The sequence below is a fragment of the Mirounga angustirostris genome, unplaced genomic scaffold, assembly GCF_029215605.1.
Source record: "Mirounga angustirostris isolate CCGP_5_RB_7025 unplaced genomic scaffold, mMirAng1.0.hap1 SCAF_13, whole genome shotgun sequence".
In the NCBI taxonomy this organism is placed as follows: domain Eukaryota; kingdom Metazoa; phylum Chordata; class Mammalia; order Carnivora; family Phocidae; genus Mirounga; species Mirounga angustirostris.
Window position 1 is genome coordinate 50,630,167 of NW_026991721.1, and position 14,483 is coordinate 50,644,649.

The 14,483-nt window shown below is 48.7% G+C and overlaps 1 protein-coding gene across 11 annotated transcripts in view; it reads left to right on the forward strand.

The window, feature by feature from the left end:
* Positions 1-14,483, forward strand: part of TENM4 (teneurin transmembrane protein 4) — a 719,612-nt gene that overhangs the window by 106,179 nt on the left and 598,950 nt on the right. The window contains exon 1 of one of the 11 annotated variants that reach the window (XM_064576839.1): positions 924-2,279. The exons of the other annotated variants lie outside the window; for them this stretch is intronic. The gene's annotated coding sequence lies outside the window, so the exon portion shown is untranslated. Of the gene's footprint in view, positions 1-923; positions 2,280-14,483 lie in introns of those variants that run through there. 11 annotated transcript variants of the gene reach the window in all.

Genomic DNA, 14,483 nt, shown 5'->3' on the forward strand with positions numbered 1-14,483 from the left:
AAGACAATCATCCATACACGAGGGGGAAAGTATCCAAAGATAAAAAATTGCATTTGTTTATTTCCTGTTTAGTTCAAATTTAGCTGATATCGTAGCACATTCAGACTTGGGTTCAAGTCCTGGCTTGCCAATTACTTCCTGGTGTGATCACTTTGAACTTTAGGTTCTTCATCTGTAAACTGGTGATAATCCCCATGATGGCACCTGGCACACTGCTTTGGGAGTTTAGGCAAGGAGTCAGCAAAGAGGTCTTCTTGGAGGAAGTGGCTCCTGGTGCCTGCTGCCTGGAAAGGAAACCAGCAGTCTGTTGCTTGTCAGACCTCATCCCATTGATTCTTACTTACCCTTTGAAAGCCTGGAAAGCCTCTCCCAATCTTCCAGGTAGCATGAGTCCGGGTTTCTATAACTGAGAATCAGGGGAGGGAGTGGTCAGCAACTAGAGCTCCCTCCTTCTCTCTCAATATGAATCTTTCCCAGACCGTGTCTCCTCCAGACTTCTTCCAGGGCAAGATGCATAAAGGCCCTAAGTGAAAGACTGAGGTGGAATGAAGTATGTCCCTTGGTGGCCTCAGTGCTTACGGAGTCACTGCCATATTCTGAGAAGCCTTCGCAGTCTTTAATCCTGACTTCAAACTTTCCCTTTCCACCTAAGCTGAATAAGAAATGGATGCAAATATGCTCATGGCTGGTTTGGGGAGGGTGAGAAGATACAGCCATTTCTTAGTTTGTGTCTTCTCCGCAATGCTAATCAACCTGTCTTGTAGCAAACTAGCTGTTTCCTAGCAACGCCTAGTGATAAAGCAGGATGCCATCTATTTTGAATCTTCCTGAAATGACCTGTTGACTCTCTTTGAGAGTGGCAGCCATTGCCTTGAGATCATGTTGCCTTGCCAAGGGGAGGGGGCTTCCCCCAGTCATGGCGGCCAGATACCCGGCAGGGTTCTGCAGCTGGGCTGGGCCAAACCACGTGACTATCATGAATATGGACTCATTCCCTTCATCAGTCATTCACGGACCCATACATCCCATCCCACAATGACCATGGACCACTGTTCCAGGAACTAGGCCGGACACTGGTGTTTCTCGAGAAGAATCAGACCAGGTTCCCATCTTTGGGGAGAGATAGGCTTGAAACAAGTCCTGTGATAAGTGTTATCATCAAGGCAAGAACAAAATCAAGCCTTAGAGGAGTTTATAGGAATATGTTTAGAGGAGCTGTAAGTCGAACCAGGCTTTGAAGTGTGAATAAGAGTTTTGTAGGTGGTGAAAGAAGAATAAGGTATTTGGTGGAAGGTATGACTTAATGCAGTACGCTAAAGGCATAAAAGAAACAGGGAAAAGTCGGTGACATCACTAACTAATCAAAAAATCTCTCCCCTGGGGTCAAACGGATGTTACTCCGATACGGGGTTCTGTCACCAAATAGGAAATTCAGGCTTAAAGTGAAATAAACCTTTTGATGATAGAACTTTTCAGCCATAAGGCAGCATGCTAATGTTTATTGTGATTTTTCAAAATCATAGAATTGTTTGCAACATTTCCTAGACTCACTCACTTCTCAGGACACTTAGACCATCTTTTAAGAGTAGGATTCTTTGGCACCCACCTTGGAAAATGTTAAGCTACAGAGTGTTTCTGGGGATGGTTGGAGACAGGTAGGGCCAACTCCTGTGCGTCCCTTCATGGCATAGGATGAAGATGGAAGTTTACCCTGAAGGTGACGGGCAGCTGGGGCAAGATTTTTAGCAGGGCCCTGGGTTAGAAAGTACTCAGGGCACAGAGGGAAAGTGGGCCAGGGAAGGGAGCCTGGAGGCTGCGATTCTAAGTTGGAGGCTATAGTAATTGTTACTCTTTGGTGTCTCTCGCTGTGGGTCTGTAGGCATCCCCTGGCACCTGGCCTAGGGCAGTCACATTCAGAGACATTGTTGAGGCCCTCCAGCTGGGCACACACTGAGGTCCAGCTGAGTCCTGCTGGGCAGCCTGTGGCTCTGTCAGCCATGCCCCTGTTGAGTAGCACTTCTTTTCTTGGAAGTTGGCTGGGATCCACTCACTGGTTCTGGTGCTTGTGTTAGGACCGTCATTGTGTTTACGGTCTGCCACAAGCCCGGTTAGGTAATCAATGGTGTTTGCTGTACTCAGCGTTGATGTGCTCAGGAACTGTCGCTCGCTGACTTGGAGTATTCTTTGTGCTAGGAAAGGCAGAAAGTGTCACCAGGATATTGGATCAAAGACAACAGTCCGAAGCAATAGTCCTGTTCAACAGAGAGGAAATTTACCAGGTATGAATGTGAAACCCTTTAGGAAAAAACCTAAGCCCTAGAGCCAGACGGCCATGGACTTGTGTCCCAGCTGCACGACTTCCTAGCTGGATAATTGTAGGCAAGTCTTTTCACCTCTCTGAGCCTCACTTGTCTTGCTGTAAAATGGAAGGAGAAATCCAAATTTTTAAGTGTTTATAAGATGTTTAGCATGTAAAATTGGCTCAATAGATGTTAGGTACAGTTCCATTTTTCTTGGGTCTTTAAACTCAATATCCCAAGACCAGACATGGGTTAGTAGCTGCAACTGTGAAAACGATTTTCACGGTTTTGGTTGAAGAGTTGCTTGTGGGAAGGCTGTCAGGAAAGCTGATAGGAGCAGAAGCTCCATCAATAAAAGGAGACATCCCAAGTCAGGGAGGGGACACTCCCAGCCACATGCTTATCCAGCCTCTGTTCAGAGATTACCGTCCATTCTGGGTGGTAACTGTAATAGGGATGTTGACACATGTCCATACCGACAAGTCAGGGAAGAAGAAGGATCTGGAAACTGCCTACATAAAGATCAGATGAAAGAGCTCAGGTGTCTTAGCCTGAAAAAGATGATGGGAAGTACTTTGGTAGAGGGAAAGTTGTATCCTTCTGTCTCCAGAGCAGTGACACATGGTGAGTTCTCAAAAAATATTGGATGGATGGGTGGACGGATGGATGGGTGGACGGATGGATGGATGGACGAATGGATGGAAAAGTGGCCACAGAATTGCAGAGCCCTCATTTTAAATCCCCTCTGCATCATAAACCAACAGTGACCTTGGGATGGTACTCAACCTCCCTGCACCTCAGTTACTCACAGCTATAGGGAGGCCTCTGCGCTGTGCCCTTCTGAGCACTCAGTGTAAACATATGTATTAGGTTCTGAACACTGAGCTTACTGTCTTAGGAGTATTCAGTGAAAATTTTGCTCTGTTGCCCTGCCATACTCACTGTTGGTGGCTGGCAAATCCCATTATCTGGAAGGGGAATTGGGCATACTATAGAGTTTCAGAGTGGGACAGGCAGGGTGGAGGGCAGCTGAGTTTCTTAAGATTAGAACTGTTTACAGATGATTTGGGTTGCTGTCACAGGAGTGAGCTCCCCAGCGCTGGAGGATGTGTGCGAGCTGAGACGGCAGGTGCCGAGCTGGGACAGCAGATGCCGAGCTGGGACAGCAGAGAGGGGCACTGTGTGTTCAAGGTCTGCCGCACTCAGTAATTGCTAAGCTCTTAGTCTCTATTTAAGCAGGGACACAACAATATTGGCTATACACTGTAAAGTGACAACAGAGGTTGCCAACTGCTATGCCATGGCCACAGTTGGCCCCTAGATGGATTTTGGTGGGCCTGCATAAGGTTGGCCTGTTGTTTGTTTAGAGATTTCACGTGGAAGTTCAGGTTGTTCAACTTATTTTGAGAAGAAGATGGAAGAGAGGGCAGCTGAGCTGTCATCTTCCCCCAGCCCCATGGAGCTGAGATAGGGCCCGCCTCTAGTTTGCCCCACTCCCTGCCACCTCCAGCCGTCTCTTTGAAACTGAGGCCAGACCGGCTTTCTGGCCTCTGAAGACATTTGCTTTGTGCCCTCAGCCCTCTATGTTAAATTCTGGGCTTCTAACCTCGCAATCCAGCTTATAACCTGCAAATAAACCTCCCGTGCTCCAGGAGCTGGAAAGGCAACCCGAAGTGGTGGCTGAGGTTTGATTCTGGGGGTGGAGCTGCTTTGGGTCATGTCCCAGCTCAGCTGCTTACTTGCTGTGCTGCTCCTGGTGAGTTACTTAAGCTCTCTGATCTCAGTTTCTTCAGCTATAAAAAGGGGATAATAGTCAAACCTCCTTTACAGGTGTGAGGATCACATTTGTGCCTGGCACTGAGTACGTGCTTAGCAAATGACATCTATTTTTGTTAAAGCAACACATCCTAGTATAATGTGAATCATCCTCCCAGGCTGATCGGGTTTTTGCTGTCATACACCCGAACACCAAAACCTGACAAGTTTGCTCAGCGACAATGATTTTAGAAGGGTCCTCCCCACCTGAGCAGCAGAGGCTGCTGGAACTGGAGCCACTGTGTGGCAAAGGAGGCTGGCTGAGCAGGACATGGGTGGCCAGGCCCTCCCTGAGTGGAGGGCAGGCAGGCTGAGCTCCTCAGCCCGCTCGAGACTCCCTGCCCCATGGTTGCAGGAAGTGCTGTGATTTACCAGGGCCACTGGGCTCTGTTTGGCATCCGGCAATTTATAGCCTTCCCAGGGTGAGAGGGAACTTATGTGTCACTTACATTTGTATGACACTTAGAAATGAGTCAATGGGATTTTCCCCTCCTGTTTTTTTTTTTTTTTTTTCTCCTCCTTCTCAGGCAGCTTGCACTGTGTGCAGTAGACATGGGAGCAAGGGAAGGCCTCTTGGTCTGGTTTGTACCCTAGCTCTCCTCCTCACCGATCCTGAAAGCCCCCTCTGTCCTCACCACAGCCCTTTGAGGTGAGGACTCTATTGTGCCCCCATTATGTAAGTGAGAAGGTGGAGGCGCAGGGAGCTTATGGGAGCTCCTTGCTGAGCAGCAAGAGCAGAGTTCATCCTTGGGACTCTGACCGCAAGGCCTGGGCTCATGAAGCTCTATCAGCGTGGGAAAAAAATGTTGGCCATGCAAAGGAATAAAAAAGAAAATCCATTTATCAGGCAGAGACAGGTCAGCCCGTCTCCGCCGGGGGAACACACTGGCCATTGTGCAGAGCACAGTTGGGGCAACATGGTGGCCATGCTTCCATCCCTACACTTTCTCTCACTGAATCATTCATCCTGAGCAGGCTGAGCCAGTGCTCTTCTGCTCCCTGCAGGCCTCTCTTTCCCTCCATCCTGGTCAGGCAAGGGAAACTCCCGTGAGAGTCTCACTTCAGTCGTGTGGTCTCAGCCTCAGGACTTGGCAGAGCACAGGTGGCTGGGGTGTCCTCTCCACCCTGTGTGGCTTCTGCTGCTGGTGAGAAAGTGGAAAGTGGCCCTTGGCGGGGGCCGCCCAGCAGCTGAGAGCATCAGGCTGACCGCCTCAGGCCATGAATCCCCGCTCTGCCCCCTGTGAGCTAAATGGGATTGGACACATGGCTTCATGACTCTGAGCTCCATTTCTGCATCTGTCACATGGGGTCATGAGGCATCACAGGATCATGATGGATGCCTGTGGGACCCTTAGCTCTTGCCTCTGTGGCTGTGATGTCCCACTTGCTCCTCACCATTACCCTCAGAGAGTGGGAGCATTACCATTCGCTTCTACAGACAGGGAAACTGAGGTCATTCGTTCTTGTATTTGTTCTTTATGAAGTTCTGTCTATGCGCCAGGCTGAGTGCTGGGTGTGGAGGAGACAGGGGGACTGGGCCAGCTCCCAGGGAGCCCGGAGCCTGGGGCTGGCCTCTTCCCCCACAGCCACCTGCCTCTCAGCCCAGCACTGCGGAGCTGGGGGCACCGCAACTCTCTTCGTCCAGGGAGGCCGGGGAACGGACAGGGCCCGGGGTCCGCAGTGGGCCGCCCAGCGTGCCAGAGCTGACCGTGCGCAGCACTTCCCAGGTCTGCATTCACCGAGGCCACGTGGCCACCAGCCATGGTGGGAGTATTTACACCACAGAAATTGGCCAATAGGGCTTTTTTTATATTTTCCCTGAGAGCTGCTCATTAAACATTTATCAGCGCACCGCTACCCGAATCTCTCCACTTCCTTTTCTTTCCATTTCTACCATTCTAGCCTAAGCCACTTTCATCTCTTACTCAGCAGGTTCTGCTCAGCGCCCCCCACTCCCTCCCACCGCGTGCCCTTCTACTATCCATTCCCTACCTGGCAGCTGCAGAGATCTTTAAAACATGTAAATCAACGGCTGTCACTCCTTTCTGTGAAACCTTCCCATGGCTTCCCAGAACACTCAGAATGAAAACCAAACTCCTCGCTGAGGCCCACACAGCCTACTCTACCTGCCCTGCCAACTTCTGATCTCATCTCCCCCCTCCTCTGCTAACCTGGCGTCCGACACACTGGCCTTCATCCTGTTACTGGAAAGAGCCAGCATCTTCCTGCTTTACGCTTCTCCTGCTGTTGAGAGTGTCCTGCCCCCAGGTCTTTGCGTGGCTGGCTTCTTCTGAGAAGTTATCCATGTCTTCACTCAAGTGCCACCTCCTCTGAGAAGTCTTCCTTGACCACCCCTCTCCCCAACAGAGACCAGTCCTCTGTCTACCTACCCCTGTCCCTCCCTGGGTGTGTTTATGACTTAATTTGCCATCTCCACCAAAACCAAAGTTCTGTGTTGCCTGTGACTGAGGGTGGCAAAGCAGAGACGCTTCACAAATATTTGATGAATGAATGAAAGTCTCACTTTTCCAAGAGAAGACACCCCGGAGGAGGTCTCCCCCATCACTGCTGAGCTGGAGGCACTGCAACAGAAGTTCTGGCTGTGTGTTGGGATGGTTCTGAAAGACAAATGTTTTGGTTTCTAGCAAACAAGGAGAAGAGACATCTTGCTAAGGAAGCTTTTCAAATAACCTCCCCATGCTTACATACCCCTGGGTCCCTCAGGGTGACAGAGGGGCTTTGTCAGGTCAGGGGGCTGTCATCAAGTGCACTGAAGCATTCACTCCCTAAATTGTGCCCTGGAAGCATTTCCCTTCACAGTCCATGGGCAGAGCCTAGAAACTGCTAACTCTCAGGCATTTTCCTATTTAAGTGGCATTTAAGAGACAGTGGTGGAATTGCCTCTCTGGAGATACACAGAAGCCGTTGAGGTATCTGGATGCAGATCGATGTGCTTAGACTCCTTCCCCCCAAGGAAGGAGCCTTTTTTCCATTGGTTGCCTATGTGAGTCTGGTTTTGTGTAAAGGCCAAGGGCATGGGCCAGGAAAAAAAAAATCTCATTTCAAATTCTAACTCTGTTCTTACTAGATTTATGAGTGACTTTGGGCAAGATGTACGAATTCACTGTGACTCAGTTTTCTCAGCTGTAAAATGGGAATGATAATGGCACTAACCTCCCTGCTTTGTTTAACTCACGGTGAACTTAAAACCGAGACTCACTTAAATGCAAGGAGATAATCAATATGACTATTGCATACAGAAGGCTTGTGGGGGTAGTGGTGATGTATGAACAGATACATCGTCAAATGCTCCTTTCCAGGGTACTTTTGCGACTGGCCCTAATCTTTCATTTAAGGCACAGGAATGAAATGAAAGGTAATTGACTTGTAGACCTTCCTCATTGATTCAAATTAAACTTCACTATCATCCAGTGGTAAAACGCTTGGCCTCTATCTCAATCATAGTATTTTATTTCTGTAAAAATACTGCATCCATTAAAATTACCCATTTCTGTGGCACTTAAAATTGTCAACAGAGTCTTTTTGCTTCACCTTCTGGCTGACTCATATAACCTCACTTTGCTAAGGCTGGGGGAAAAATGTCTAAGGGCTTGTGAAGATTAATGCTGTGTTTTAAGTGTCAAGACCTGAGTATATTTCAGTTTGGGGCAACCCCTGTCATTCACTGATCATCTGCTGTAGCCAGAGCATTAAAGGGAAGAGACAGAACTAAGTAAGGTGGGGCCCCTGCCCTTAAGGAGCTTATCATCCACTTTTTTTTTTTTTCTTTTTTACTAGCTTAGTAGATTGTGTCCTAATTTCTTCCATGGTTAATAGATATTTCCCCAAACTCACTACATACCTAGCACTGAGTTATGGGGACAGAGATGAATGAGACCTGGCGCCTTCCCAAAAGGAGGCGTCTGCCTGGATCAGGAGGCAGTCATGAACTTGAAGGAGCTCCAGGGAATGGGAGAAAGAGACACAGCTGAGTAGGCTCTGAGTCTGGAATGCCACACCTCATGGCTCTCAGTCACAGTGTTGGGATTCTGCTGGGAGAGCGGTGCCTTATAAATCCCATGCATGGTGTGTGGCTGATGTTGGAGAATCCAACCTCACTCTGGCAGCGAGTGGGACAGGATGAGAAACAGACAAGAAAGTGACCATTTTTCACATAGTACAGTACGTGCCATGAAAGACAAATGAGCCAAGAGCTAGGGGACTTCAGGCGAGGGGGATTTGCTTTGGACCGGGGGTCCAGACTGGGTTGGCAGCAAAGGAAGACTGAGGGGACCATGAGGGTGGGATAGACCCCCGATGGGCAGAGAAGGCCTTCAGGCAGCAAGGACTCTAAGCAAAAGCACAGTGTGGGAAGGTCTTTGGGTTGACCTGGGTGGCCTGCTTGGCCTGGGCTGTGTCTAACAGGAGAAGTGGAAGCCAAGTGGAAAGGAGATCACGGCCTTACTCATAAAGCCCTGGCATAGCCATCTAGGACTTGTACTGCTTTCTTCGGGGAGTGGAGGAGCCCAGGATGGTTTTTGAGCCAGGTTCTCCTTCAGAGAGGTGGGACTTTAAAAAAAAAAAAAAACTTAGTTGATTACACTATATTAGGAAGTCTCTTCCCCCCACAATATGTTCCTGGGATAAGACACACGTTTCTTCTCTGAGAGCGGTGGTTAATAATAGCCACACAACCCGAAGTGGGAACAGGAGAAGCACGCAGAGATGCAAGCGGGCACGCATTTAATGAGTTCACAAAGTGATTTTGTTTCCTAATTTTCACATCCCCCCACCCCTGCCACCCTGGTGTGAAAATGCCCTGATGGAACTTTGTCTCATGCTCCCTTGAGGACGGCAGGCGCAACCGGGTATGGTGGTGTGACTTCTGCTGGGGGTATGGAGCCGGCTGGGTGTGTTCTCATAGAGATGTGAGGGCAATTTTCGGAATGGTCCTTATCTCCAGCCCAGTGACTGATAGCATGATGGCAGCGTCTGTTCACCGAGCACCTACCAAGTAGTGGGCAGCATGATCTCCGTGAATCCTTGCAACATCTTGAAAGGCAGGCGTTGGACAGATGACACTGCTCCTCAGAGAGAGTGTATTACTTGTACGTGCTCACACAGCTGGTAACTGGTGGAGTTGGAATGCACCAACTGGGCGCTCTGTTCCGAGCGTGATGTGAGCAAACACAAAAGACAAAGCCGAGGGAAATTGGCATGGTCTTTCACTTCAGCTGTGAGTTCCAATTCCATCTTGGCCACGTGGCTTCTCTGAGTTTCCTTGTTGGTAAAATGGATGTGGATGTTCCTCCTTTATAGGGTCCTCGACAAGATTAAATTAGCCTGCGTCTGGCCCACATGAGGCATCCATAGATGTTAGCTGCTCTTGGGGAGTCATTAAACACTGGGAGGCTGGGACCCCCACTCCCCTGGCACGGGGCAGCACCAGAGTCTCGGGTACGGGGCAAAGCTAGCTCAAAGCTGTCACCACCAGCCTTTCCTTATAATACCTTCTCTCTTCCCCTCACATGCCAACTTTGGAACATCTCAACGACTTATTCAGACAGTGGTAGATAGGGGAGGGGCACGAGAGCACCTCAGTCTCCTCCTCCTCAGAAAATCTATTACTGGCCATGTGGTGGTTTGCATTTGCCAGGACCTTCCCCGAGAGCAGCTGAAGGCACAGAGGCAGAGTGGCCACCTTTTGACTTCCGTTTTATCTGAAGCCTAAGGCTAAGCTGCTGATTCATCATTGTGGTTCTGGAAACTCCCTTTCTCATACTTTCTGTTTCTCTTCTATAAAACCCTGACAGAGATGGCTCTGGGGAAAAGTAGCAGTGTCACCTACTCAGAATAATCAAGAGTCCTTAGTCCCTATACGGGGTTCTCCATAGGAATAGAACCAATAGGATACCTATATGTCTATATCTACATATACATCCATATGTATATCTACATATGTGTGTGTGTGTGTGCATGTACATACACAGAGGTGGAGAGAAAGAGAATGAGAGAGAGATTTATTTTCAGAAATTGGCTCATACAACTGTGGGGGCTGGCAAGTCTGAAACTGTGAAGCAGGCCAGCAGGCTGGAGATTTAGGTAAGAGTTGAAACTGTAGTCTTGAATATGAAATCTACAGGGCAAGTCAGGCAGGCTGGAAACTCAGGCAGGCTGGAAACTCAGGCAGGATTTCTGTGCTGAATCTTGAGGCAGAATTGCTGCTTCTTTGAAGAAATCTCTGTCTTTGCTGTTAAGGCCTTCAGCTGATCGGATGAGTCCCTCCCACATTATGGAGGGTCATCTGCTTTATTTGAAGTGAACTGATTGTAAATATTCATCATATCAAAAAAATACCTTCACAGCAACATCTACACTAGTGTTTGACCAAACAGCTGGGCTCCTTAGCCTAGCCAAGTTGACACATAAAATTAACCACCACAGTCCCTGAGAAACCTTGCCCTTGAGGGCAAGTTACCTTTCTTAGGAAGCTCAAGGGCCTGATGAGGGACCCATGTTGCTGCTGAATCCCCAGACTCAGGGAATCATCATCAGATATGGGCCGATGTTTCTGAGCAAGAGTCCAGTGCTGGAGTGGAAAGAGCTCTAGATGGATTGTCAGAAGTTTGACTAGATGCTGATTGTACATTGAGCCTTGAGTTAGGTCCTCTGGGCCCAGAGGTGAGAAGGAAAAGACTACTGCCTGAAAGAGATGGCCCATATACAAGTAACTCCATTATATCCAACTCAATAAGACTTGTGTAGAACTATGCTTTGTAAAAATCCCATCGGTCTAGATTGAGGGTCATTATGAGAAAGTACCTACTGTGAGGTGTCTATCATTCCAGCCCAGTGAGGAGGCTTAATCCTTTGTGAGTTGTGGGACCATTGAGAATCCAGCACAAGCCATGGAGCCTCCCCCCAAACAGTGCTCACCCCAAAACATGTCTTGTGGCCTGTTTCCTTAAGTACAATTACCAGGATAAAGCCTGTGTGGCTTACAAGGTCCTTTCTGTGAGCATTCTCAGAGAAATTTCATCTCTTCTCAATCTAAGAATAAATGTTCCTCTCCAGAGAACATTAGTTTGTTTTTACCTCGTAAACACATAATTGTGTGAACTTTAATGTCCCGTTTTCCCTACAGATTGCTAGGGAGCACAGGACCAAATCTGAGGTCGGCCTGTTAAAAGAATTAACCTCATTCCTGGCTTGATTTTGGTTATTGGCCCCCCCCCCCTTTTTTTTCCTTTCTTCTTTCTAATCTACTACCACTTTATGCCGAATTGTTTTTTGTTGTGGTTGTGTTGGATTTTTTTTTTTTTTGCCTTCTTTTTAACTGTTTAAATACTCTTTTTTTTTTGGCAACAAGGCAAGGTGGAAAGATACAAACAACTAAGAACCTATCACCGCGGAGCATGCGAGGTGCTGTGAGACCATAGGGGAGAGAGCACTTGACTCAGTCAGTCTTACGTTGGGGGGCGAGGGGTGACGGGAGGAGCAGGTCCAATGCATCATTTTCAGGTCCCTGTGCAAAAAAGAAATGCAGAGCCCCTTGTTGAAGACAGCAACAGCAGAGCATGAAACCAAGCCCGGGGCTCTTCTAAGCATGGGCGCTGGGCTACCACACAGGTTGTATGCCCATGAATCCAGACCTGGTTAGGGAGGGAGGCTTACCAATTCAGTTAACACTTGAAAAAGCCGGGTAGGACTTTGCTAGCGGAGCACAGGAAGGAGGGAACAGCCAGTGCAAAGACAGGGATGTGGGAGTTCCGTCGTGAGAGGGGATGTAGCAGGAGGGGATGCAGGGAGGGTAAAAACAGGTGAGAGCAGCAGGACTTCATAAATCACCGAGAGCCGTGCCTGTGATGACGTGTAATTCCTATCACTCCCAATTCCAGAGGGTCCACCTGAAACTAATTTCAAATTGATCTCCAGGCCCCACATAGTCACATTCCGGCCAAGACCCAGGACATCCTCATCTGTGTCCCAAGCAGCCCTGCAGTCCCACAACACACTGGGACCAACCAGTCATTGGTGATTGAAATCCGCCCGTGGGCCCTTTAACAGCTCAAGCTCCCGGCCATGCTGGAGGGGGGCAGGCTCTGAGACTGTTTTCAGTCAGCATCCCACAGTCTTCCTGTGACTTTGAGACATCAACAGGCCTCATGAATTTCTGTCACCTCCTTCAGCATGTCCCCGATTGTCCATTTTTTGCCATTCCCTACTTGCACAGAGAGTCATCATCAAAGACGGCCCCGTGACAAGTCATTTGAGCTCAGACAGATTGCTTGCTCCCTCCCGGCGACGTCTGGCTCTTTCTGTGCCAGCAAGCACTGGGTGGTTAACCCCCTCCTTCCTCCCTGTGATTTCTTGCTGCTCTTTTACATCACCTTCCCTGAGAAATCATTTGGGACGTGGCACTGTCAACAGTGTTGCCATCAACCCTTTCTACAAGCCCTTAAATGAGATCCTGCTCTGAAGCCTTTGAGGCTGTTTATTTGCCTGCAAATGTAACAGTCAGGGTGGTGGGGGAGACACACGTGTGGAGTCTAATAGATCTTTTCTTCCCCTCCTCTTGGCGGGAGAACATCTCATGTACGTCACTGTAGCAGTGGGGGTCCCGGCACATCCCTGTTGGATGGATGGAAAGGAGTCCTGCTTAAAGCTCTTACTGTCCTCCTGGGTGAACTGAGGCCCAGAGAGGCCAAGGGACATGTCTAAGGTGGAATAGGTAGCCAGGGGTGAGCTAACCTCCAAGCCGGGTCTCCTTCTACTTCTGAAATGTACTCACTGCTGAGGTGAGTGGTGTCAAGCTCTTAGCTGGGTGTCTCTGATGCAAGTCTCTTTGCTTCTCAGAGCCTCCCTTTCCTCATCCCTCACTGGGGATACCACCACCTTTGCGTCAAGATTGATAAGAGGATGCTAACAGAAGCATTTATGCAGAGGCACCCAGCTCAGTCCTAAACCACATGACCTGGGGCCGGTTGCATAACCCCTCTGAGCATCAGTGTCCTAGTGTCTAACATAAAGGCTCTTGGAAGGATTTAAAAACCTGACTTCCAACAGTGCCTGGAGCATTGTAATAATCACTATGTAAATGTGAGCTACTTTCATTGTTATCATTTTCCTCATTATTGGCATGGAGTAAGCAAGCCCCTAGTAATTATTTTTTCCCTTTTTGTGTGGGCAGAGCTGCAGTGTGCCTAGCATCAGGGCTCTGCAGATAAACAAACATGAATTTAAACCCTGGTTCTTACTCCTGGCAGTGTGATGTGGGACAAGCTTTCCCCAGCCTTAGTTTCCTTATCCAAGAAGTGGGATAGCAATAATCACTTCGCTGAGCTGCTTGCAAGGACCGGCCATAAGTCACCTGTCACATCAGTTACATTCAAACATTTATAGCGGTTAGTGTTTCTTTCTCAAGTGCAATTTTGATTGATTTAATGTAAAATTCCTCCAGGCCAAAAGCCAGGGAGCCCTCCCCATGCCCTGCCTGTTGCTACAGGAGCTGTTGCCCACAGTTTAGGTTGTTTGCATCATGCAGCTGTACCTCGGTAATTCCATGTGATGGAGGCATGATGAAAAAGCAACCAACACACGCAGCCCAGGGATCTTGGCTAGTCTGGTGACCAAAACCTCCGCAGGTAAACACTGACTGCAAACACCTGCATTTGGTTGTGGTCCTGGGATTTTACCAGAGGTAGGAGGCTGCAGAAGGGGGGAAGACGGAGAGCCAGTGGGCTCAGGGGCTTACCTGCTCCACCAAATGTGGGCAATGTGCTTGCCGGTCTGCCGGAATCTTCCATCCCAGTGGAAGGTAGGTGGGTAACACAGAGGAGCGAGTGAGCCTGTGGGCCTGTTAATCACCAGGGGAGCCTCTACCCGGTCGGAACATCTTATCAGTTATCTGGATGCCCAGCCCGGGTGCTCACCTGGTGTGTGGACTCAGGACTAGGGTCAGAGCTGCAGGATGGGATGGATCAGAAGGATACTGGCTTGGCGTGCATTTCCACTGTATCAATGTAGAGAGCATGGTGGTCGGGACTGGGCACACCATCTGTACCCACTTACATCTTTGTGATACAGAGAGATGGTGTCCTACTCGTATGGGCTATCAAGCTCAGTCATATTGCCCGCCTTTGTTATCCCCGGGTTAAAGGAAAAAGAGTTTCTTATCTGTTTAGCACAGAGACACAAGACTCTAGATCAGGCTGCGTGTTGCTGGCAGTCCCCTTCACTATGTCCCAAATTGTCCATTAAGGGTAACAAAATTAAGTTGTAGATATTTGACTTTCTTTTTACTTGCAGAGATGGTGATTTTATATGGATCTACTTAATTTGAGGTTTTAGTTATTTGTTTGTTGCTGC